This window comes from Malaclemys terrapin, chromosome 5 (assembly GCF_027887155.1).
Source record: "Malaclemys terrapin pileata isolate rMalTer1 chromosome 5, rMalTer1.hap1, whole genome shotgun sequence".
Taxonomy (NCBI): domain Eukaryota; kingdom Metazoa; phylum Chordata; order Testudines; family Emydidae; genus Malaclemys; species Malaclemys terrapin.
This window is the reverse complement of record NC_071509.1, coordinates 89,492,992-89,518,558: the sequence shown is the minus strand read 5'-3', so window position 1 is coordinate 89,518,558 and position 25,567 is coordinate 89,492,992. Positions and strand designations below refer to the sequence as shown.

The following is a 25,567-nucleotide window of genomic DNA, read 5'->3' as shown; positions in this document are numbered from 1 at the left end:
AGCAATGGGGCCTAGAGGATCGATTTCAGCAGACAGTTTTCCCTTAAAAACATTAAATTTCTAGTATGCATGGATGTGAGGATACTCTACCAAAGTAGAAGAACCTATATAGAAAAGAATGTGACCCAATCATAGTGGTTTCAATATCCTCAGATGCTCACAGCTTTAAAGTGAAATAAACTGACCAGAAACCTTGTTAAAGTACAGCTCTTCAGAACCCAGTGGACAGCAGTGAAGCAGACAAGAACCATATCAATTTTTATTGCTACTGCTGCTAGGAAAAAGTTCTCAGCAGCAACAGAGAAGTCACTGGATTTATTCATGAGGAGATAGAACCTAAAAACCAAGCAAAAGGGAAAAAAAACCACCTCAGGATAGTGGATGGGCAGAAAAAAGTTAGACACCTTTCTCCAACTTTCAGCAGGAGGCTCTGGAATTGAGGGCAAAAGAGAAGAGGAGAGCATCTTCTTCCTACCAGTAGCCAATACGGGATGGAATGGGGTGCCGCAAATGTATCAAGTATCCACTAGCCAGGGTCCAATACAACAGATGATACCTATGAGCAGAATTTGAGGACAGCTCTCTGGTAAAAATCCTAGCACCCTCCAAGAGCTGGCAATAGATTCTATATTATTTCTCACCAGCGCACAAAGCCCAGAAAGCTTTCTGGGGAGCCCCATTCCTCAAATTATGGCAATTAGATTCAGCCCCCTGGCTAGTAAGCGTCTGGAACACTTTTTAACATTAATTTGACCCAATGAGCTTACCCAACTATTCAGGGAGCAAGACCAGACAATCAAAGATGGGGATTAGTAGGAGAACTGAAAGGTGCATAAAGAACTGGTTAAAGGGGGGACTACAACGAGTCATAATGAAAGGTGAACTGTCAGATTGGAGGGAGGTTCTAATAGGGAGGTTCCTTAGGGATCAGTCTTGGGACCAATCTTATCTAACCTTTTTTTTTCAGGACCTTGGCACAAAAGGTGGGAGCGTGCTAATAAAATCTGCAGATGACACAAAGTTGGGAGGTAATACTAATACGGAAGAGGACCAGAATATCATACAAGAAAATCTGGATGACCTTGTAAACTGGAGTAATAGAAATGGGATGAAATTTAATAGTGCTAAGTGCCAGGTCATTCACTTAGGGACTCACAAAAAGAATTTTTGCTATAAGATGGGGACGTATTAGTTGGAAGCGATGGAAGAAGAGAAAGACCTGGGGTATATTGTTTTATCACAGGATGACTGCGAACCACCAATGTGATGCAGCTGTGAAAAAGGCTAATGCATTCCTAAGATTCATCAGTCTAGGTATTTCCAGCAGAGATAGAGAAGTGTTAGTACCATCATACAAGGCACTAGTGAGACCTCCTCTGGAATACTGTGTGCAGTTCTGGTCTCCCATGTTTAAGAAAGTTAACTTCAGACTGGAACAGCTGCAGAGAAGGCTGATTAAAGGAATCGAAACCCTACCTTACGAGAGAAGACTCAAGGAGCTTCGCTTATTTAGCGCAATCGAAAAAGTCTGAGGGGAGATATGATTGTCCTCTATAAATACACCAGAAGGATAAATACCAGGGAGGGAGTTACATAAGTTAAGTGCCAATGTGGACACAAGAACAAATAGCTATAAACTGGCCATCAACAAGTTTAGGCTTGAAATGTAGGTGGTTTCTAACTATCAGAGGAGTGAAGTTCTGGAATAGCCTTCCAAGGGAGCAGTGAGGGCAAAAAACCTAACTGGCTTCAAGACTGAGCCTGATACATTTATGGGGGGGATGGTATGATGAAATTGGATATGTGCCATTGCAGACAATCTGCGACTGCTAGCAGCAAAATATACCCAATGGCTGGTGATGGGACACTAGATGGGGAGGGTTCTAGTTACTATAGAGAATTCTTTCCCAGATGTCTGGCTGGCGGGTCTTGCCCTCATGCTCAGGGTCCAACCACTCACCATATTTGGGATTGGGAAGGAATTTTGCCCCAGGTCAGATTTGCAGAGACCCTGGGTGTTTTTTTGCCTTTCTTTGCAGCATTGGGCACTGGTCACTGGAGGTTTAAAGTAATGCAAATGGCAGATTCTTTGTAACTTAAAGTCTTTAAATCATTATTATCAGTAACTCACCAGAGGTTATGGGTCTATTACAGGAACAGTGGGTGAGGTATTTGTGGCCTGCAAGGTGCAGGAGGTCAGACTAGATGACCATAATGTTCCCTTCTGGTCTTAAAGTCTATAATCTGACCCATAGGCGCTCTCAAACAATCACAACTTGAGATCCTATAGGCCAAGTAAAAATAATGCCTATTCTCTGTTGCTGAAATTATTATATTAGGGATGGTTTTACAGCTAACCACAAGGGATTTCCTAACAGTCTAGGGAACAGATATTTATTCAAGTTTACTGGAAATTGAACGACATACTAAGTACATTACCATAAAAGCCAGAAGAAACCTGTGCAGGAGGTAGGAACTGAGCTATAAAAGTTGATAAAGCGGGAAACGGTTGGGGGTTTTTTTTGTGAGAAACTAGAAATCGAAAAATTACAGCTACTACTGACTGATGACTAGCAGCTAGTACAATGCAAATCAACATGTTGCACAGATCATTGCAAGTCCTAAGTTCCATTTCTTGGGCAAATAGTACAGAATGGAGGCCACTTATACAGTAGTGCTGGATTTTATAGGAATGACTACACTGTTCACAGGTCAACATAGCTACAGCAATTTTAGGCGAAAGAAGGCATGCATTTTTATTTATAGTGTCAGTGTGCATGTACCTCTGTACATACCCCTAAATCTGAATAAATCTAACAGCTTGCTTTATTTTTTCTCAGCACCATTTTACAGAAATCTTGGAATACAAGCACATCACGAGTAACATCCACTTGGCAACAAGTCAGATTATTTTTAAAAGTCCCCAACAGTTATTTCAGGGTTTTTTGGGTTTTGGACAGTTGGAAAGAAAGGGTTGCATAATACCTACTACTGTGTTCCATATAAAATATATATTGAGGACACCTCTCTATCCAACCTATTTAAAAAAAACCATAAGAAGAGGATAATAAACTACTCTTTCCCGAATGTATATTAGTCTAGTTAGCAGCCAGAGGACTATTAATTTCATCTCTGTTTGCATATGCCAGTGAGTTCCTAATCCACAACTAAGGCATAAAAACAAAGGTGTTTAGCACCACTCAAGCAGACACAATGAAGAAAACATAAAACTCTAACGAATATGTAATTACTGACACTGTAAGATGACAATAGCAGCAAAACATGCCTCAGCAACAGATAATTTTCACTACAAACTGATACCTATTAATTTTCCATCCTTGGCCACTCTGCAAATTTTCACTCTTTCTTCCTTGTCAAAGCAAGCTGATGGCCTTTTGGCCAGTGAAGCCAGATATTTGGCATTCAACTTCATTAGATAACAGTGAAGAGGAGGAGGAGGAGGAGAATAATGATGCTAATGAGTTTTTTGAAGATGAGCAAGATCTAAATAGCAGACGAGGTCAACTGAAATATTAAAAAAGATGCTACAATATATCGTGATTTCATACAGAATTTCATGTGCATTCCATGCATTGTACAGTCATTAAAAATATGAAAGATATAATTGATGGACAAACTAAGGTTAAAATAGGTACCACTGTCAAATCTGATTAAAAGAAAAAAAGCATTTTAGCTTTTCCCTGTTTTTACTAGTTAATGCAGAATCAAGTAAAATGTATTTTATACAGTACTTTCTGCACACACAGTTTTAACAATGTAACTCGTAACATGCATATGTCATGCTCACCTATAGAATGAAGGCATCAAAAGAGATAGAGTACACAAGTACACATTCATGTAGAAAAAAAATATTTTCATCTCTCATTGGAATTATAACAACAAAATATACCGAGTGTGACAGGGAGTCCACTCACTTAAGCATAATAGTGCCTAGCGGTCACTCCACCCCATCAAGTGAGTGGCCCTTTAAGATTTTGAATGGTCCGATATACATACACAAGGACCTAGGAGGTAATGATAGAGAGGAAGTGGTCCCAGGAATAGGTGGTGCTTTGGAGGAAATCCTGTCACTTTGTCTTTTAAGGGACAGGAACCTTGCAGAGAGAACAGGGAAAGGCTCCCCTTTTACCCAATCAAATGGTGATAAGCTGGGAGAAGGTGATCAGCATAAATGCTGCCTCCCACATAGCAGGTCAGACACCAGCAGAAAGCAGCTGCCTGCTGGATCCTTTGAGCTGGAAGATTAATTGGGGGGAAAAGGACCACTGAGGGAGAAGTCTGGCTAAGGTCCTACAGTGGCTAACTTACAACCCAGCTCTAAGGAGGAGAGCTCAGGATTCCTGTTTTGAGGAAGTGACCATTAATCATAAGTCCAGCTCCAGGAAAGGAGCCTAGTGGGAGTGTTTCCTGAACCAGGACAAGAGCAGACCAGGACTCAAAAGCTGTATCTACACAGCACACCACTTGCGCCAGTGTGTAGGGTACATATAGTTACACACTGCAGTGAAATGCAGGCTGCCTCCACACTACAGTGCATAGCTACACACGTCAGTGGAAAGTTCTTGCAGAGGGGAGGCAGTGGGGAAAGTCAAAGCAGTGGGGAGCTGCCACGCCATTCACCACTACTTCCCCACTGCCAGAGCATTTCCCCACTGTTGGAGTCATTGAGCTGCCAGAGCCTTTCTCCAGCACAGCGAAAGACGCCAGCAGCAGGGAAAGGCAATGGCAGGGAAAGGGTAGAGCAGCCGGGAGAGAGCTGTGGAACATCACAATGCTAAAAATACCATTGTAGGCAGGGTGGCACAGCTTGAGTGAGTAGAGAACCCTGTAAGGTACACAGCCACAGGATTCAGCTATGTCTTTAGGCTACTCACCTAAGCAGTGTACATCACCATCTATGCTGCTATTTATAGCCCTGCTACGGGGGCATGCAGTGTACAAACTCTACACCTCCTGAAAGAAGTATGCAGTGTAGACTTACTTTTATATGGACCCAGAGTGGGCTGACCTGTGGCAATTAAAAAAATGTTTTTCATGCAGTCGTGCCATTTCTTTTCCTGTATTTCAAAAGCAGTATTCCTTTTATCCTTAAACACAGCAACACTCCTCATCCATTCCTATCCTTTCAATCTAATCCATTTTCCCAGTCCTTACCTCATCTCAGAATTTTGTTAATTATCATCATACATTCCTCATATAGGCCCTGATCTTGCACTTTATAACAAACGTGTCCACATGGAACCCCACTGACTTCAATGCGCAAGTGCAGCAGTTTGTCCACATGTTGTACATTGAAGGACTGGTACTTCAGAGAGATTTGTGCAGTGGTGACTGTCACACAGCATAGACTGAAGGAGGCATTAACCCCCAAAATAGTCCAATAGTACAGAGTTAAGTGCTGAAGAAATCTATAGGCCCAATCCAGATGAAAATATTCAGATACTTTCTGGGCTGCACAACTTCCTTGGCCCATGGCATATGGCAACAAGCGGAGTTTTGGTATGCTAACATGTTTTCCAACTGGCTTTGTATGCTAAGCAGGACTTTGCTGCTAGTTTTGTTTTATCCTTATGAACTGTATTTTGGGGGCAGACTTTTTATTTTTCTCTAGTGTGTGTAAAAAAAAAAAAAAAAAAAACACACCACACAACTCTGCAGCAGGAAGCTGTGTAGCAACTGTAAAAGGATCACATAACTGAGCTCCCTGCCTGTTTGCTTTGCAGCTCCTCAAATCAAGGCCAAGTCCTTCCCAAACATCCTCACTGGGATCACACAGCAGGTGAGGAAGTGGCAGTTTAAATCCCCTCTACATAGCTTGAGCTAGCTCTCATCTTTCTCAAGGCACATTTTTAAAGACACACTTGTGACAGTTTTGGGAATTTCTCTGCGTGAGTTTATATGCAGTGTTGTGTAGCCATGTCAGTCCCAGATTAGAGAGACAAGGTGGGTGAGGGTAATTTTTTTTTATTGGACCCAACTTCTGTTGGTAAGAGAGACAAGCTTTTGAGCTAACACCTGTGTGGCTCAAAAGCTTGTCTCCCTCATCAACAGAAGTTGGTCCAATTAAAAAAAAAAAAAAAAAAAAATTACCTTACACACCTTGTCTCTCTACATGAACTTATGGATTTTATGATTATATCTTTACTGAAGTCATGTATACACTAGCAGCTTACAGTGGCACAGCTCTACTGACACAGCTGTGCCGCTATAAGATCGCTTGTGTTGTTGCTCTATACCAATGGGAGAGAGTTCTCCCATCAACATAATAAAACCACCTAAATGACCAGCAATACTTATGTTGGTGGGAGAACATCTCCCACCGACATAGCACTGTGCACATGAGAGCATATGCCAGAAAAACCTATGTTGCTCGGGTAGGGGGTGGGGAGGAGAGGGAGTAATTTTTTTCACACCCCTGAGCAATGTAAGTTTTGCCGAAATAAGTGCTAGTGTAGACCTGACCTGATTCTTTCACTGTATATTGTCACATGAGATTGTATCATCCCTTTCCTTTACCACAAGAGGTGTCTGGCACCTGGGTGTCTGCCTCTGAATGGGACAGTCATTATAGACCATCAACAATTGAATAACCTTCCCTTAGTAGGACAATGGGCACTAGCAGCCAAAGACTATTGACTTGTTAATAACTCTTATCCATTGTAAGGAACACAGAGGATATTTCAGAGTAGCAGCCCTGATAGTCTGTATCCGCAAAAAGAAGAACAGGAGTACTTGTGGCACCTTAGAGACTAACAAATTTATTAGAGCATAAGCTTTCATGGACTACAGCCCACTTCTTCGGATGCATATTCAGAGGATATTGTTGGCCCCAATGTACAAAGGACTGGAGAACGGAAAAACCCCAGAGGAAGGACAGGAAGAGACAGGGTGTTAGAAACTGTTGTTAACAAGAGGCTCTTTGGCAAGAGAAGACTGAGCAGAAGGAGAAAAGGCGTAGAAGGATCTTGGACCTTTAAACAGGCACAGACTGAGATTCTAAGTGCTCTTAAGAGTGGTGATAAAACAGAGTGACGTTGCATTCAAGTATTTGTTATTTTTCCATACATCTGTGCATCTCTTGTGCTTATTCTCAACCAGTCCCACTTTACTCATAGAAGTGTCTTTGCAAAGTCTGTACATCCCTTGTTTTAATGGTCACAAGATCCATGAAGATTTAAAGACCAAACTGGAGTGCTCAGTCAGGTGGAGATCTAAAGAGAGAGAGAGAGAGAGAGAGAGAGCTTAAACTACAGATGAGACATGTGAGAAAAGGATGATGTTATTTAAGTTAAGCGCCAATGTGGACACAAGAACAAATGGCTATAAACCGGCCATCAACAAGTTTAGGCTCGAAATTAGGCAAAGGTTTCTAACCATCAGAGAAATGAAGTTCTGGAACAGCCTTCCAAGGGCAGCAGTGGGGGCAAAACACCTAACTGGCTTCAAGACTGACCTTGATAAGTTTATGGAGAGGCTGGTATGATGAGATTGCCTACAATGGCACATGGCCCATTGGCAACTGCCACTAGCAAAGATCCCCAACTGCTGGACACAGGACACTAGATGGGGAGGAGTCTGAGTTACTACAGAGAATCTTTCCCAGGTATTTGCCTGGCGGGTCTGCCCAAATGCTCAGGGTCAAACTGATAACCATATTTGGGATCAGAAAGGAATTTTCCCTCAGGTCAGATTGACTGAGACCCTGGGGTTTTTCACCTTCCTCTGCGGCATGGGTCACTGGCAGGTTTAAATTCTCCGTAACTTAAAATCTTTAAATCATTATTTGAGGACTTCAGTAATTCGGACAGAGGTTCTGGGTCTATTACAGGAGTGGGCAGGTGAGGTTCTGTGGCCTGCAAAGTGCAGGAGCTCAAACTAGATGATCACAATGGCCCCTTCTGACCGTAAAGTCTACAAGTCCGCAATGGTCTGGGGCAGCTGGACCAGAAGGTCCCACATCCTAAAACAGGAATACTAGACAGAGCTAAGGGTGAACCATTCAAGAAATATATGTCTGCTGATAATGTTTTAAAGAAAGTCACACCAGTTAACTGGTGGAAGTCACTTAAGCACTTGGATTCAGAGACTGTTGAAGTGATAATCTCACTTTTAACAGCAGTAGCTTCTTCTGCCTGTGTAAAAAGATTATTTTCTTCCTTTGGACTAATTCATTCCAAATTTAGAAATCCTTTTGGACCCCAAAAAGCAGGAAAGCTTGTTTTTCTTTTCCAGATTATGAACAAACAGGAAAATTAAGGTGAAGACCACTCAGTTAGCTGCAGAAGCCATTATTTTAAGTTTCTCATGTTGATCTGGCTGACTTAGTCAATTTAATTTTTTTTTAATATTTCATTTAACTTTTTTTAGTTAAAAACAATTTTAACAAAAACAAACCTGATTTTAAAAAACTTGAATGTTTAACTAAATTCAAAAATTCATATGTGTGTTTTTTAAAAATATATGTTTGCTATTGAAGAAAAAAATCCAGAATACATAAATGTTGTTGTTTTAGTTAAATAAAACAATTTAAATGGGTCTCTGATGATGTTCTCCTCCTAATACAGCATGGCAAGAAAAGCCTCCAAATATTAATGATTAACCTGTTGAATTGAAGATAGTTCACCTCCCTATAACTTCATAAATATCCGCTTCAATTACCTTTGGTAAATGAAATAACCAACCAGCCAACTGTTCATTTTCTGATATAGCTGTAAAACTAATCTGAAAAGTTTTCAAAATAAATCACTTTAAAAATGAATAGTGTGTACCTTCTAAAAATGAAACCTACATCTATCTCTGGTTGTGAAGAATATGAATTAAGGTTATAACAACCAACAAGAATGCACTTTTATGTAGAAATCCATGATTAAATCAAATATTCCTGACTAGTGATTTAAATCAAATCCACCCTGGGAAACAGACACACTACATTCAATTAATCCTTGACGTTTTTCACCATCACTGCAATTATCATGGATATGAAAATCAGATTGGTCAGTTATTCAGTAAATGGGCAGAAAAAAAGGTGAGCTGTCTTTTAGTAGTGGATGCCAAATACCGCCACCAGAAAAGTAATTCCTTCAAATAGGGAACAGTTTCCACAGCTGCTAGCCCTTTGAACTGGAAAGAAAAACTTCTACAAGCTTCCTTCACTGTTTTAGGTCTTACAATTGTTTTCTGTGGACATGCAATTGTTTAAATACATACATTGATTCAAATACAAATAAGTTTTGATAATTCACAGTTCTTAACTGCTAACAATGTAGATTCATGCACCACAATGTTAAATAGAACTGAAAGGGGACAGAGAAACAGGCCTTTTTAGCAGCTAATAAGATATGAATGTAACTACCAAACCAAAAAATGTCTTGGATTAACTGAATTCAAAAGGATCAAAAGCCATGCCTCGATCCTGTTCATAAGTTTACAATCAGCAATCAAAACTTGCAGTAAAGGCAACCAATGCTAACTTACCAAAATAGTTTTAGGTCATCACCATTTAGCCCTATCCAAACAGGACTCTACAAGACTCCCAAATAAACCAACTACCCATTAAAATAATTCGCATCTGATCAGTGATTCATACTGCCGTAAAAGAATCAGAATAACTAATGAACATGTATTTTGTTAGATCAGGATGACTGCCAAGCAGTAATAGTTTAAAAGTAAGCGCTCAAAGCTGTGGCTGCAGGGAGGTCAAGCAGTGCCAGTACAAACACTGCTACTGCTTTCATGGTGATTTGCATAGCATTAAAGTAACACTTTGAACATTTTCTTTTAAGCTCCAATTTCTCAAAGTTGAGTTTTTAAACACCACTGACCATTGAGGAAATTAGATCTTAATCTTTCAGCTTTTACCTATATTGCATTTAATTCCAAAGATTTAGATAATATTCTCATCACTGCACATCTGTTTTGAGAATTTAAGTCTCCTAAACTATGCAGACTCCTAAGCCTCTAACAAGATAATAAAATTCATTGTTGTCATCCTAATTCACAGTACCGTTGTGGTAAAAATATTAACTTTTTCATGAAACCCTTGGAGACCCTATCAAAATATAGTTGTACTTTCCAACCTTCATTTCTTTTCCTTTCCTTTCTCCTACTTTGAAAGGGTACAATACTTTCAGTTCACTTCATGCAATATTTAAGAAGTTCTAAGATCATAAGTCTTTTGGGCATATGGAGGAGGAAAATATCCTTCAAAAGGAAGAAAAGCCTCAGGTATTTCAAAATTGTATTTTCAAGAACTGTTCTATTAAAGCAGATATTGGTTTTATTGAAATGTTTCTCAGAAAAAATATAGGAGATACATTTTTCTAAATGAATTCAGCTCTGAAGTCAAAATATAGGAAATGGATAGTGAGGGCCTTATGACATTGCTTACAATCCTGAATTCTGTAAATAAAGGGTCATATCTGATCTTCGTCACACTGGTGTAAATCAGAAGTATTTCCATAAAGTAACTTCCAATTTTCACTGGTGTAAGTAAGATCAGAATATGGCTCAAAATCAGATAGATAATTAAAACTGCTTCTCTTTCCTCCCTGGGATGCTGCAAAATTGAATTTTACATTTCTGATTCTTTATTAAACTGTAAAAACAATTAAAACTTATTCCTTTAGCAAGAAGCTCATTTGGAAGCTTCCATTACTTCTAGAAGTCCAAATCATGAGAGATGGGCAATTACTAACAGTCTGGGGAAAATGGCCCTATGTTTTGCATAGATCCCCAAAAGTACAAAAAAAATGTCATGCTCTAAGTGGTCTCTCCCCCTTCTTGCCCTACAGATGGAGTGACTAGCATGGAGAAAAATAATCATGCCTTACATATGTGAGGATTCTGCAGAGCTCTCCCCCACCCCGCCATCACCAAACACTCATGTGTTTATTCTTGTTCTCAATTAAAACAGGCCCAGACAGTCAGAAAACTGGAATGTATGTAGTTGGACTGCTGTTTGCACTCAAGATTTCCAACCAGTTACTGTACTACATGAAAAAGATAAACAAGTTAATTAAAATATTACTTTTTTCTGTGGAACAAAATTTCTCTTTACAATGCATAGGGCATAAGTAGTAGTAGTAATAATCGGTAGCTGAAGTAGTAACTTAGCATTTTTAAATTACTCTATGTGGGAGGGAAGTGATTTTGTTCATTAGCAGAAAGCTCTTGCTGCTTCCATGTAGTTCCCCTTTATTTTTTCCCTCTCTACAAAAAGGGATGATACATACACCGGACCCTCGCTAGAATACGCGTCTATATAATGCGAATTCGGATATAACGCGGTCGCGGCCATGGATCCCTAATTTAAGTAGAGTACAATTTTTTTGAGTTTTAAGTGACCTTGCTGTTCATTACCTTATCATCCATGCAAGATCGTTGGAGGAAAGACAGATATACTGTATCACAGTCTGACGAGGAATTTGACTTCGAGGGATTTACAGAGGAGGAAGTTGGAAGAACACACATGGAGTGGATGCAACTGTCCGGGCTCGGGATAACTGTTCTGCCACAAAATATCGAGTCCTGGATAAGAGGCAGCGATGAAGCAGAAGAATTTTGTCCCGTTGCTGAACGTCTAACGGATGACGAAATTCTTCAGACAGTACTACCAAACAACATTCCAGAAGCTGAAGAATTGGCCTTCGCTGTGGAAGAAGAGGAAGATGAAGTGGACGCTGTTCCAACGTCAACTGCGACCGTAGCCAGTTTAGAGACTGCTTTGAGATGGCTTGAGACGCAAGACGTTGAGCCTATAAAATTATGCAGCTATGTAGTCTTTTGCACTTTGCTAAGTGGAAGCAGCACAGCAGCAAGAAGCAAAAGCAACTCACCGACTTTAAGAAAAACTAGACTAGTTTATTGTAATGTCTACTTTAATCTCTAATAAAGCAGCACTTTTTTTCCTCGTTTATTGTTTCCTTCAAGTAGGAGTTTATTTTCTACTGTTTTCTATATTTTATGGATGTAAAAGTAATTAGCGCTACAAAATTTCTATATACATATTTATATATACAGTGTATATAAATTTCTCTATGGCATTCCATGCCCAAAGACGGAAGTTCATGGCACCTGAAAGCGGACAATCAAAACAAAGCACACAAAGCATTTAACCGAATTCATTAAAATCACTTCCATTTCAAAACGCAATTTCCAATAACGCCCATGGTGAGTACTGTATCTTATAGACTAGTTTTTCATTACAGTTCCGAGTTTTGATGCTATCGTTAGCCCGCTATAATCTGCAAATACACAACTACATATACCTGTACTGAAATTTCGATCACAAAAATATGATTTAATTTTAACGCGGTCCCCGCTGTAACGCAGTACTTGGCACGGATCCCAAATCCTGCATTCTAGCGAGGGTCCGGTGTACTATTTTCCAGCTATACCGAAAGGAGGACAGGAGACATTTATAGACTTAAAGACTAAGGTCAGAAAGAACCATTGTTTAACTTAAACAACATCCTCCCCACATTCCACTCCTTTAACAAACATCTCCTTGGTCCTTTACCAAGCCATATAATCTTGTCACTGTATCCCTTCCCGATGGAGTACCTGCCTTGGACATCTGCCCCACACGTAGGCTATGATGTTGCAACTCATTGTGTAAGTCCCTTCCTTACTCACTGTAACAAAGCCATCCCTGCCCCCCAAGTAAAGTTCTATTCCCTCTCCCCAGCAAGCCAGACAACATCCCCCTCTTTCCCCTCCTCCCCCCACTTTAAAGATGCTGTGAGGTCATTAGGGTAGCACGTACTTGGTTTTAAATCCTTCCTCCTTTTATTGGATAAGTAAATACATCATGCTGTTCTCTAGGTAGGATGTCTTTTACTAATGAGCTCCTGTTTTGGATGCTGACAAGAAGTCAAAGCGAACCCCAGGGCAGTGTTGCCAACTCTCATGAATTTGTCATGAGTTTCATGATAATTGTTGTTTTCCTTAAAGCCCCAACTCCTGGAATCAAGTGGATGTGTGATGATTTCAGCCTTCATTCTTAAAGAAAAGTACGTTTCTAGCCCTCGTGGCTGTGACTAAAGCTTCAAAACGTGACCATCACTCCCCTCCCCCAGTGCACCCTAAAGGCTCAAAAAAGCAGAAGGCAAATAAACACCAAATCCATTACTTTTACATTGACTTTAAAATTATGAGACTATCTCATGATTTTTGAACATTTGGGGTTGACAACACTGCAGCTGCTCTGAAGGAAAAATTGGGTGTGTGGAAAAAGTAATAGCAGAACAGAATATTGTTGTGGTGATCTATTCCCCAACCCCTTAAATGGCATCCATAGTGCTCAGCCACCAATACTGCTTTTCACAGCCAGGCTATACCAAGTCCAAGAAGTTACTGCAATACTACTAAAAATTGAGTTTTATTCCACTCAGCAAGATACATTCCTTTTTCCGCAAAATATATTCTGGAGCTACCGTCTTTAAGTCTATATTTAGGTCACCATCACCTGTCTCCTCCAATACTTATCTAAACACATAAACAGGTAAACTTAACATTCAAAATCACTGGCAACACTAATGTCACTGGCCATTGTTACTGTACACAACACACCATTGTGTTTAGGGACTGCAGCATATACTTCCAACATGCAAGATTTTTCATTATCTGAAGATGGTGTATTCTCTGAACAAATGTTCAATTATTTAGCTTTCGATGGTTTGTTTCACTAACTTAGAAGTAAATAGAGGCTACTATCCCCTCTCAAAAAGGCCTACAAGCATAACATAGGGTTATGTATTTTACACGTACACACATCTTTTGCATTACCCTAAGGGTCACCACATGGCTGTGAGAGTTGCTCTACCTCTGTTATTTCTGAGTCTGTCATACATATTATAGCCCCTACCACCCTCGGTTTGAAGGACTGGGTATTAGTCCCAAGCTCAGGTCTCTCCCAATGGTAGTGTGTTGAATTAGTTGTTCCATCACAGAAGTCTTGGGTACAGGGGGAAGATATCTGATTTCAAGTAGAAACCAAGCAAACTTTGGCAGTTTTATCTGAGTATTGAGCTGAGATTTTGGATTTACTGAAACCCACACTCAAAGGTTTAAACTCTAGATGGGGTAACTCTCAGAACTGTAACAACAACAAAAACCACAAAAATCTCTTGAACTTGAAACAGTCAAGTTTAACATAGCTCTAAACTCAGTTGCTGTGTTTGCACTGGGATTAATGGGAAGCCTCACATCAGTGCTTGTGCAAACTTCAGTTAAATCTGGGAAGGAGTTCCCCACAAAAGACACCCAAACGATTGTTGAAATTATTTCCCCCAGGTGTCCTCCACAGACCTGGATAAGCCTAGTAGGGACCCTAAACATGATCCTCCACTTTAAAACTCTATACTTAGGTCACCATCCTAAGAGGACAGGACTGGCCTTCATTCAGAGCATCTCCATGCTGCTCCATAAACATGTAAGAGTCACTAATGAGCAATAAGAGGCTCTCACAAATAAGCAAACCAACAACATTTCAAGGTTCCAAAATCCACTGAGCTCAAGGAACAAGGACTAGGAATCCAGCGTGATTCCCTTGCTGAGCACTACAAATAGGCTACTAAACCTTCCTCAACAATTTCTGATTTCAGAAGAGGGAAAAAAAGAAAAATCTTCACATCAGATTCCTGGATGATATTTTACTTGGATAATTAAAACTCAGCCAAAATACCTGAAAACAAGATCCTTAGTCAGCACACTTACTAAATATACAACTGTTGAAAGTTCACAAATATCTGGATACCTATATTTCTAATTAAAAAGATAATATCACAGTTGAGAACACAACTGCTGTACCAATAAATCTGAAAATGGTGTTTCAGTGCCATTATATTAAGGAAGAGTAATAAATTATTCTAACTGCACCTTGGCAATAATGATACAATGTTAATAAGCAATGAAAGTCTCAATTCCAAAAATGATGTTATGCCATCTGGGGAAGGACCTACTTGGGGAAAAGGTGGACCAGAGCAGGCTGATATTAAAAACACAACAAAAAAGCAAGCATAAAGAAATATAAAAGACACCTCAAAAAAGATATTTTATATTTTAAACCAGCAATTACTGCAATAGCCAACCCTATATTTCCATTTTACTTCAAGACCACTAAAACATTAACTGGCACTATAGAGAGCAAAGCATGAGATATAATCAAGGCACTTTTTACAAAGAAATTAATTGCTTTAAAAATATACAACCTATGTATTTTACTTCAAAAATAAGAAAAGGGCTAGCAGATCTTATCCTGATTCTTTGACCGGCAAGCACAGACACTGTGACAGGGGCAGGATTTAAGGAAATATGGAAGGTGAGATCTCAACATTTACCCAGGGCAGGACATGAGGCTGTTACTCCAGCTAACATTAGGGAATAAAGACCAGCATCTCTCCCTCCCCATGTGCCACTTGCCAAATGTGTTAGGGCTACTGGGTTGGCATATTTGGCCAACGCTTCCACGTGTACCAGGCTATTTGAAGCTTCCTGGAACCCTCCGTTGTGGTGTGCAGGGGGTACTCAGAGCTTCCCTGAGTGGCTGCTCCGTACTGCCACCTCGCCATGCACAGAGCACATACGAGGATTGGCGTACTATGGCAAACTTACTTTACCCGCACAGTGAACTCAAGCTTGCTGCTCTTGAATGATTACTCATCCCAGACATTATTCTCTAGTACACAGTATCAACTTCCATTAACTGCAAGTAATGGAGAAACACCGGAAATGCTGGAAAATCCATTACAATAACTATGTTGGTAATAAATAAGGATCATAAATGCCAGCTAGATTTCTGCTTACAATACTCCAGTTTGTAATGATGGGTTCCTGTTCTGCTTAGTCACTATAATAAGCAGGAGCCAATTATTTTGCAGGATTTTTGCTGGTCCCTCCTGTGGCACACATGGCACAGCAACAGAAGTCTACTTAAGAGCAGCATCCTGCTCTGTGTAGGAAGGTGAGTCGACTTTGCCAAGAAAAGAAAGAGGGCAGGAGGAACTGCATCTAGCTTGGGATGCTAACAAACCTTGGACATACTGCAGGGGTGAGATCAGACCAGGGGACAGTGCATCTCAGGACTTTTGTTGTTTTCAAACACCTATAATTCTTGAGTGTTTTAAGAGTAAAATTTCTATGGTTCAAAAATTCTTTTGCCAGGCCTGTTTTCCTTGCTTTCCTGTCACATTGTCCCTGAAAGGGTCAAACTAGAAGCCTGGTGGGCCCACAGATTAGGTAGAGATCTAGGGGAGTATGTTTAAGGTTGCTATGGCACTAGCCGAGTAAAAGTAGTATTTAAAAAAACATGACTTTCCTTTGCTACTAGCAAAACTGAAAGATTTTTTCAATTACACTGCTCTACAGCCAAAATGCTTCTGAAATAAATGTAGTCAAACTTTACTAATTCTGGGTCACTGAGAACGAAAGTGATGCTTAAAATTGTTGATACGCTCTAGTTTTCAAGATATGCTATTGGGTCAGTATATACGACCCTTGACTTGGGAATGGCAGAGGATAAGTGAGTTATAAAGGGAAGGGATCTCAATTTAAACCGGAAATGACTAAAATACATCTTTGACTGGATCTATGAATAAATCTATGACTGGGTTTGGAAAGTACTTGCTTTTTAGGCAAAACAATGAATGATGCAATCTGAAGCTGGTATTGCATCATACATGATATGAATTGCATCATGTTATTCCTAGAAGTCATGTATGATGCAATCATAACGAAGCTTACATCACTCTGCTGAACAAATTGCCCTATATCAGCTCTAGAAATCATGCAGTGTCGTGCTCTTTTATTTGTCAGTGTTTGATTTTGCAAAGGGACACATTTCTGTTTAGCCAAAGTAAGCAGAGATGCCTCGTACTTGTGTGAACAGTGCAGATAACTTCTGCTATGTTTGTGGTGAAGGGACTTTTGCATCACAAAAGCGCAGTATAACCACTATGGTGAAGAAAGCCTATCACCTTTATTTTGGCTGCAAAATTGGAGGTCAGGACAAGAGGTGGGCCCCACACATATGTTGCAACAAATCTTCGCCAGGGGTTGAACAGGAAAAGGAAATCTATGCCTTTTGCAGTGCCAATGATTTGGAGAGAGCCAACAGATCATACCAGCAATTGTTACTTCTGCATGGTGCCTCCAGTTGCGAAAGGTGTGTCAAAGAAGAAAAAGTGGACTGTGCATTATCCAAACATTCCATCAGCTATACACCCAGTACCCCACGAAGAAGGACTGCCGGTTCCTGATGCACCAGAATCATTCTCACTTGAGTCAGACGAGGAAGAGGAAGAGGATGAAACTTCTGGTCCTGAACCATCAATGTCACAGGACCCACATTTTCTCCCATCCTCCTCCTCTGAACCACACCTCATTACACAAGGTGAACTGAATGACCTTGTCAGGGATTTGGAACTACCCAAGAGTAAGGCAGAGCTGTTGGGCTCCAGACTACAGCAGTGGAATCTCCTGGCAGGTGATGTTAGGGTTTCCATGTTCCGTGGCAGTCAAAAGGATCTTGTCCCATTCTTCTTCATGGAAGGTGATCTTGTGGCCTGCAACAACATCGATGGTGTGATGGCAGCCCTCAACATCGTTCACGATCCAGATGAGTGGAGACTCTTCATTGATTCATCGAAGACGAGTCTTAAAGCTGTTTTACTGCATAATGGCAATGTTTTGCCATCAGTTCCAGTTGGTCATGCAGTCCATACGAAGGAAACCTATGACAACATGAAACAACTTTTGAGGTGCATAAACTATGACCAACATCAGTGGCAGCTGCGAGCAGCAGCACCGGAGGCAGCAAACAGGGCGGCTAACAGGGGAGTTTGAGAGGGAGTTTGCAGGGGGAGGTTAAGGGAGAGGCAGGAGGGCGCGGTGTGGTGTGTGCTCTGTGTCCCCAGGTGCTGAGGGCAGAGACTGCAGCAGCCATGAGCCAAGCAGCAGCAGACAGAATGCAGATGGCTGCATGTGGAAGCTGTGGTATGTATATAGTCCTAGCAGGGGACCTGGAACAAAGGTATGTTTGTATGAAGTGTCGCCTTATAGTGTTACTGGAGGAAAAGATTAAGGGGCTGGAGATGCAGGTAGATACCCTGGTGGAGTTTAGGCGGGGGTTTGAGCAGCTGATGGAGGACAGGCAAGGAGGGACTGAAGGGGAATGCTCAGGGGTGCAGGTGGAAGCAGAGGTAGAGGACAGTGAGGGGGGAATGTTAGGGAGAGAACAAGGGCAGTGGAAGCATGTGACTGTGAGAAGCACGCCAAGGAAAAGGAGGGCTAGTGAGGCGGGAATAGAACTCAGGAACAGGTTTGGGTGTTTGGATAACGAGGTGGAGGGGCAGCAGGTGGTGACAGAAGGTGGGAGGGTGAGGAAGAAGAGAAGAGCCGCTAGTCCAATAGAGAGAGGGGAGGTGTTGATGGAGACAGCGCAAAACCTGGGACCCCAGAGGATAGAGGAAGGCACAAGGGGGAGCATAAGAGAAGATAGGAACAGACACAGGTCAGGACTAGAGGGATCAGAGACTAAATTACTAGATCGCACTGTTGCCAGGCAACGGCAGGTGTATGTAATTGGGGACGCTCTACTGAGGAGATTGGACAGGCCTGTGACCAGGGCGGACCCGGAGAACAGAAGGGTGTGCTGTCTACCGGGTGTGAAGATACGCGATGTGGACCTGCGGTTGAAAAGGATCCTAAAAGGAGCAGGTAAGAACCCCTTGATAATCCTTCATGTAGGAACAAATGACATGGCTAGGTTCTCGTTAGAGAGAATCAAGGGAGATTTTGCCAGGCTGGGGAAGACGCTTAAGGAGATAGAGGCTCAGATTATCTTTAGTGGGATTCTGCCTGTTCCTAGGGAAGGGCAGCAAAGGGCTGATAGGATTGTGAGAATAAATAGTTGGCTAAGGGAGTGGTGCTATAAGGAGGGCTTTGGGATGTATGGCCACTGGGAGGCTTTCGGGGACAGACAGCTGTTGTCGCGGGATGGACTTCACCTGAGTAGGGAAGGAAATAGACTTCTGGGAGGGAGGCTGGCTCATCTTATCAAAAGAGCTTTAAACTAGGAAGTTTGGGGAGACGGTTGGGAGATGTACAGTTAATCTCCATGCCAGATTCCAACATTGAAAAGGTGAGTGAGATAAGAGGAGATATAGCCGGGGAGACGAGATTGGACATAAGAAGGAGAGGGGGGAAGGACACAAAGAGGCCCGTAACATATAGTGTTACTAATGGGAGACAGGCTAAACAACATACATTAGGGTGCATATACACCAATGCGAGAAGCCTAGGTAATAAAATGGAGGAATTGGAGCTCTTGGTCTGAGAATTGCAACCAGATATCATAGGAATAACTGAAACATGGTGGAACGGCAGTCACAACTGGAATACAGGTATGGAGGGGTATGCTCTGTTTAGGAAAGACCGGAACAAAGGTAAAGGTGGCAGGGTGGCATTGTATGTCAATAGTGAGATAAGCTGTAAAGAAATAATAGTTGATGGAATAGATAACACGGAATCCATCTGGGCAATACTCACACTGGGTAAAAGGACTACTAGAGCCTCCCCAAGGATAGTGCTTGGGGTGTGCTATAGACCGCCGGGATCAACCCAGGATATGGATAAAGAACTATTTAATGTGTTTAGAGAAGTAAATACTAATAGAAACTGTGTAATTATGGGGGACTTTAACTTCCCGGATATAGATTGGGGAACAAATGCTAGTAGCAATAATAGGGCTCAGATGTTCCTAGATGTGCTTGCTGATCAATTCCTTCATCAAGTGGTAGCTGAACTGACGAGGGGGGAGGCCATTTTAGATTTGATTTTGGTGAGTAGTGAGGACCTCGTTGAGGAAGTGGTAGTAGGGGACAACTTGGGCTCCAGTGATCATGAGCTAATCCGGTTTAAACTAAACGGAAGGAGTAACAGAATTAAATCAAAGACTAGGGTTTATAATTTTAAAAAGGCCAATTTTAACAAATTAAGGGGACTGGTAAGGGAAGTGGATTGGGCAAACATATTAATGAATCTTAAGGCAGATAAAGCCTGGGATTACTTTAAGTTAAAGATGCATGAGCTGTCAGAGGCCTGTATCCCAAAAAAGGGAAAAAGATTACTAAGCAAGAGATTTAGACCGAGCTGGATGAGCGACCGACTCAAAGGGGCAATTAGGAAAAAACAGAAAGCGTACAAAGAGTGGAAGAGGGGAGGGATCAGTAAGGAAACTTACCTTAGTGAGGTCAGAGCATGTAGAGATAGAGTGAGAAAGGCCAAAAGCCGTGTAGAGTTGGACCTAGCGAGGGGAATTAAAAGCAATAGTAAGAGGTTTTACAGCCATATAAATAGGAAGAAAGCAAAGAAAGAAGAAGTGGGACCGCTGAAGACTATAACCGGAGAGGAGATTAAAGATAATCTAGGCATGGCACAATATCTCAACGAATATTTTGCATTGGTGTTCAATGAGGCCAATGAAGGGATTAGGGATACTAGCACCGGGACAGAGGGGCATACAGAATGGGGGATTACCATATCCAAGGTAGAAACAAAACTCGAATGCCTTAATGGGGCTAAGTCAGGAGGACCGGACGATCTTCATCCGAGAATATTGAAGGAATTGGCGCGGGAAATAGCAGGCCCATTAGCGATAATATTTAATGAATCTGTAAACTTGGGGGTGGTTCCGTTAGACTGGAGAATAGCTAATGTGGTTCCTATTTTCAAGAAAGGGAAAAAAAAGTGATCCGGGTAACTACAGGCCTGTTAGTTTAACACCTGTAGTGTGCAAGGTGCTGGAGAAAATTCTGAAAGAGAAAGTAGTTGAGGACCTTGAGGTTAATGGCAAGTGCGATAAATTACAACATGGTTTTACGAAGGGCAGATCGTGCCAAACGAATCTGATCTCCTTCTTCGAGAAAGTAACGGACTTATTAGATAAGGGAAATGCGGTGGACCTAATATACCTGGATTTCAGTAAAGCGTTTGATACTGTACCCCATAAGGAATTATTGGTTAAACTGGAAAAGATGGGGATCGATATGAAAATCCAGAGGTGGATAAGGAATTGGTTAATGGGGAGAATGCAGCGGGTCGTATTGAAGGGTGAACTGTCAGGTTGGAGGGAGGTTACCAGTGGAGTTCCTCAAGGTTCGGTTTTGGGACCCATTTTATTTAATCTATTTATAACTGACCTCGGAACCGATTGCAGGAGTGGACTGATAAAGTTTGCAGATGATACGAAGGTGGGAGGCGTTGCCAATTCGGAGGAGGATAGGGATATTCTGCAGGGAGACTTGAATGAGCTTGAGAATTGGAGTATCAGAAATAGGATGAAATTTAATAGTGAAAAGTGTAAGGTGATGCATTTAGGGATGACTAACAACAATTTTAGTTACAAGCTGGGGACGCATTGGTTAGAAGTAACGGAAGAGGAGAAGGACCTAGGGGTTCTTGTAGACCGGAGGATGACTATGAGTCGATAATGTGACATGGCGGTGAAAAAAGCCAATGCAGTCTTGGGATGCATTAGGCGAGGTATATCTAGTAGGGATAAGGAGGTGTTGCTTCCGTTGTATAAGGCGCTGGTGAGACCTCATTTGGAGTACTGTGTGCAGTTCTGGTCTCCCATGTTTAAAAAAGATGAACTCAAATTGGAACGGGTGCAGAGAAGGGCCACTAGGATGATCAGAGGAATGGAAAACCTGTCGTATGAAAAGAGACTAGAGGAGCTCGGGTTGTTTAGTCTGACAAAACGAAGGCTGAGGGGGGATATGATTGCTCTCTTTAAATATATCAGAGGGATAAATACAAGGGAGGGAGAGGAATTATTCCAGCTTAGTACTAATGTGGACACGAGAACGAATGGATATAAACTGGCCGTGGGGAAGTTTAGGCTTGAAATTAGACGAAGGTTTCTGACCGTCAGAGGGGTGAAATATTGGAACGGCCTTCCGAGGGAAACGGTGGGGGTGAGGGACCTGTCTGGTTTTAAGATTAAGTTAGATAGGTTTATGGAGGGAATGGTTTAATGGTAAAACATATTAGCTGAGGAATACCGAGCAATGGCAGGTAAATAGTATAATGGCTAACAAGGGTCAGGCTGGAGACTCTTGCCTACATGCTCGGGGTCTTACTGATCGCCATATTTGGGGTCGGTAAGGAATTTTCCTCCAGGGTAGATTGGCTGAGGCCCTGGAGGTTTTTCACCTTCCTCCACAGCATGGGGCAGGGATCGCTAGCAGGAGGGTTCTCTGCCAATTGAAGTCACTAAAACACAGGATTTGGGGACTTCATCAGCAGAGTCAAGGGAAGGGTAGGGACGGTTTTGTGGCCTGCAGCATGCAGGGGGTCAGACCAGATGATCATAATGGTCCCTTCTGACCTTAAAGTCTATGAGTCTATGAGCTTTGTGGCGATTTGAAGGTTGTTGCTCTCTTGCTTGGTCTGCAGACTGGATACATAAAGTACTGCTGTTTTCCCTGCGAATGGGATAGTCGTGCAAGAGATTCCCACTACATCAAGAAAGATTGGCCACTCCGACAGTCATTGGAGCCTGGGAGGAAAGGTGTTCAGCATCCACCACTTGTTGAACCAAGGAAGATTTTGTTACCACCCTTACACATCAAGCTGGGTCTGATGAAGAACTTTGTCAAGGCCATTGACAAAACACAAGCAGCTTTCAAGTACCTCCGTGGAAAATTTCCAAGGTTAAGTGAAGCTAAGATAAAGGAAGGTGTCTTTGTTGGTCCTCAGATTCGTGAACTTCTTCAAGATGATGCATTTGACCATGCACTGTGTGGCAAGGAAAAGACGGCATGGAAAGCCTTCCAGTTAGTGGCAATAAATTTTCTCGGAAACAACAAGGCAGACAACTACAGGTTGTTGGTGGAAACCTCCTCAAGGCATACAAAAGCCTTGGTTGCAACATGTCACTAAAGATACATTTTTTGCACTCTCATCTCGATTTTTTTCCACCAAACTGCGGAGCAGTGAGCGACGAGCACGGCGAGCGATTTCACCAAGACATTGCAACAATGGAGAAACGCTATCAGGGCAAATGGAGCTCATCAATGCTTGCAGACGATTGCTGGACAGTGACAAGAGATGCTCCATTTAATGAATACAAGAGACAAGCCAAGAAGCGCTGAGTAGACACTGAATAGGACTAAACTATGTACATAATCGTTTTTTGCCTTTTGTTTCATAATACATTTTATTTATATAACCTTTTTGCTGATTTTTAAAGTGTTACATAAACAGGACAGGTGAAATATTATCATGTAAAGCAACCATTAACACATGAAAAGACCTAGGTTTACAATTTAGGATTAAAACTCTACTATCTACACAATATACATAGACATAAAATGTAAAAACTTAAATATCTTAGAAACAGTAGCCAGTTGTTTTAATTGTCATATTTGAATTCAGCATATCAAAATACATAATAAATAGCACATTTTATCTCTGAAGCAGACGACTTCTCAAAAATTGTAGACCAGTGTTACTTTTTATCATTTACTGTTTGCTTTTTTGCACTTAACCAATGTCCACAGACTAGTAATTTTCTAGTTCTCATGAACTAGCAAAATACTGTAATATTTGGTTTGCTGACAGACAAGTTGAGAAGATTTAAATCCAAACATAAGACTGTTCCCCTTTGTCTTAAGTTAATAAAAATATTTCCATTGAATTTTGTAAATAAACCAACACACGTTGGGGCTAGATTACCTGAAGATATATCAGCTACTCGTCTCTCTCTGTACGGTTTCATGCTAGCTCAGTAGTAGCAAAGCAAGAATTAAGTTCTCCTTGAAATGCCTTTTGTCACTGAACATCCCATGTGTCCAGGCATCTTCAATTTCCAAGAGATTTTTGTAACATCAGCAAAATTGGGGAGAAGTTTCCTACATAGTACAGGATTCCCATAAGCCTATAAGCATCTCCTACATCTTCATGCTCCAGTACCTCCAATATGGCCTTATTTTACCTGGGTCAGCTTCTGTTCCTGGAAACTAATGTCAAAATATGACTTGTTACACTTGTGATGTTGCACCCCATAATGCTTTATGGGAATATGCTTATGAATGTACATATGCCATAACTGGAATATGTTTTATGCTACATATGCCATGTAACACATCTCTGTAAAGGTTATGATCTACTGAATATATTCATCCTATTTGTATGCATGTGTCATTTTTGTACTCGAAGTTATGAATATTGGCTGTGTTCTTGCTTGATTTTAAGTAGCCTTAGTAAAGCATTTGGTCAGCTTCTTGAGAAAGGAATGTGCAAATTAAATGCCCAATCAAGAAACACAAACAATGGATCTTGGAAGACTCCAATCCACATAAAAAGTCTTCCTGGAGACATTCAAGATAGCATGTGGGCAATGGCTACTGCCTGTAAAAACTGAGTCATGCATGGACATATGACTTGCCCATGTGACTCCAAAACACCATCTTGGAGCTGGACTTTGCATAGGAGAGAGGAGAGGGTCTCCACTCACAAGAGAAAGTCTATTTAAGCCCCTGGGAGACTCCTCCATTTGGTCTTCAGCTGGCTCAAGAGATAGCCTCTCCATCCCCAAAGGATACCTGAAAGAAACTGGAACAAAGGACAGTAACCACGGGGGGGTGAGTGATTGCTGGACCCGGACTAAGGTCTGGGAGCTAGTCTGTAAAAGAAGCTTACTGGAACATCTCTGAGGGTGAGGCTTCATCTGTAATCACTTTCTTACTGTATTAGGCATAGACTTGCATGTTTTATTTTATTTTGTTCTGTCTGTTAGTACTTGGAACCACTTAAATCCTACTTTTTGTATTTAATAAAATCAGTTTTTACTTATTAAATTAACCCAGCATGTGCATTAATAACTGGAGGACAAACAGTTGTGCATCTCTCTTTATCAGTGTTATAGAGGGTGAACAATTTATGAGTTTACCCTGTATAAACTTTATACAGGATAAAACATTTATTTGGGGTTTGGACCCCATTGGGAGCTGGGCATCTGAGTGTTAGAGACAGGAACACTTCTTAAGACGCTTTCAGTTAAGCGTGCAGCTGTTAGGGGACGTGGTTCAGATGGGTTTGCAGCCAGCAAGCATGTCTGGGCTCAAACCAGGCAGGGCACTGAAGTCCCAAACTGCCAGAGAAAAGAGACTTAGAAGTAGTCTCAAGCACATCAGTTGGCAGTTCAAGGGGTTTTCTGTGATCCAACCCATCACAACACTACAAACTGTCAATGGTCAGTCAATTGATTCCTGAAATCCCTTCACCACAGCATGTAACTTAATACCTAGCTCTTTGCTAGTGGATTCATACTCTAGATCATCAGGATGACAAATGGTGCCTTCCAATCCAGTAACCAGCTGGGAAATTCTTTTGCAACTGGTCAGATGCTGACAATCTGCCGAAAAGGCAACTGATGGTAACAATATCAGCCAAAACATGCAATGAAGGTAACAAGACATACCTACTGTGTGTGTCCAGGTAACTTGGCCAGCTTCTGAACATGGTGTAATAAATACTTGATTTA

At 41.4% G+C, this 25,567-nt stretch overlaps 1 long non-coding RNA gene across 1 annotated transcript in view; it reads right to left on the bottom strand.

The window, feature by feature from the left end:
* Positions 1-25,567, bottom strand: part of LOC128838654 (uncharacterized) — a 121,981-nt gene that overhangs the window by 56,295 nt on the left and 40,119 nt on the right. The gene's annotated exons all lie outside the window — the stretch shown is intronic.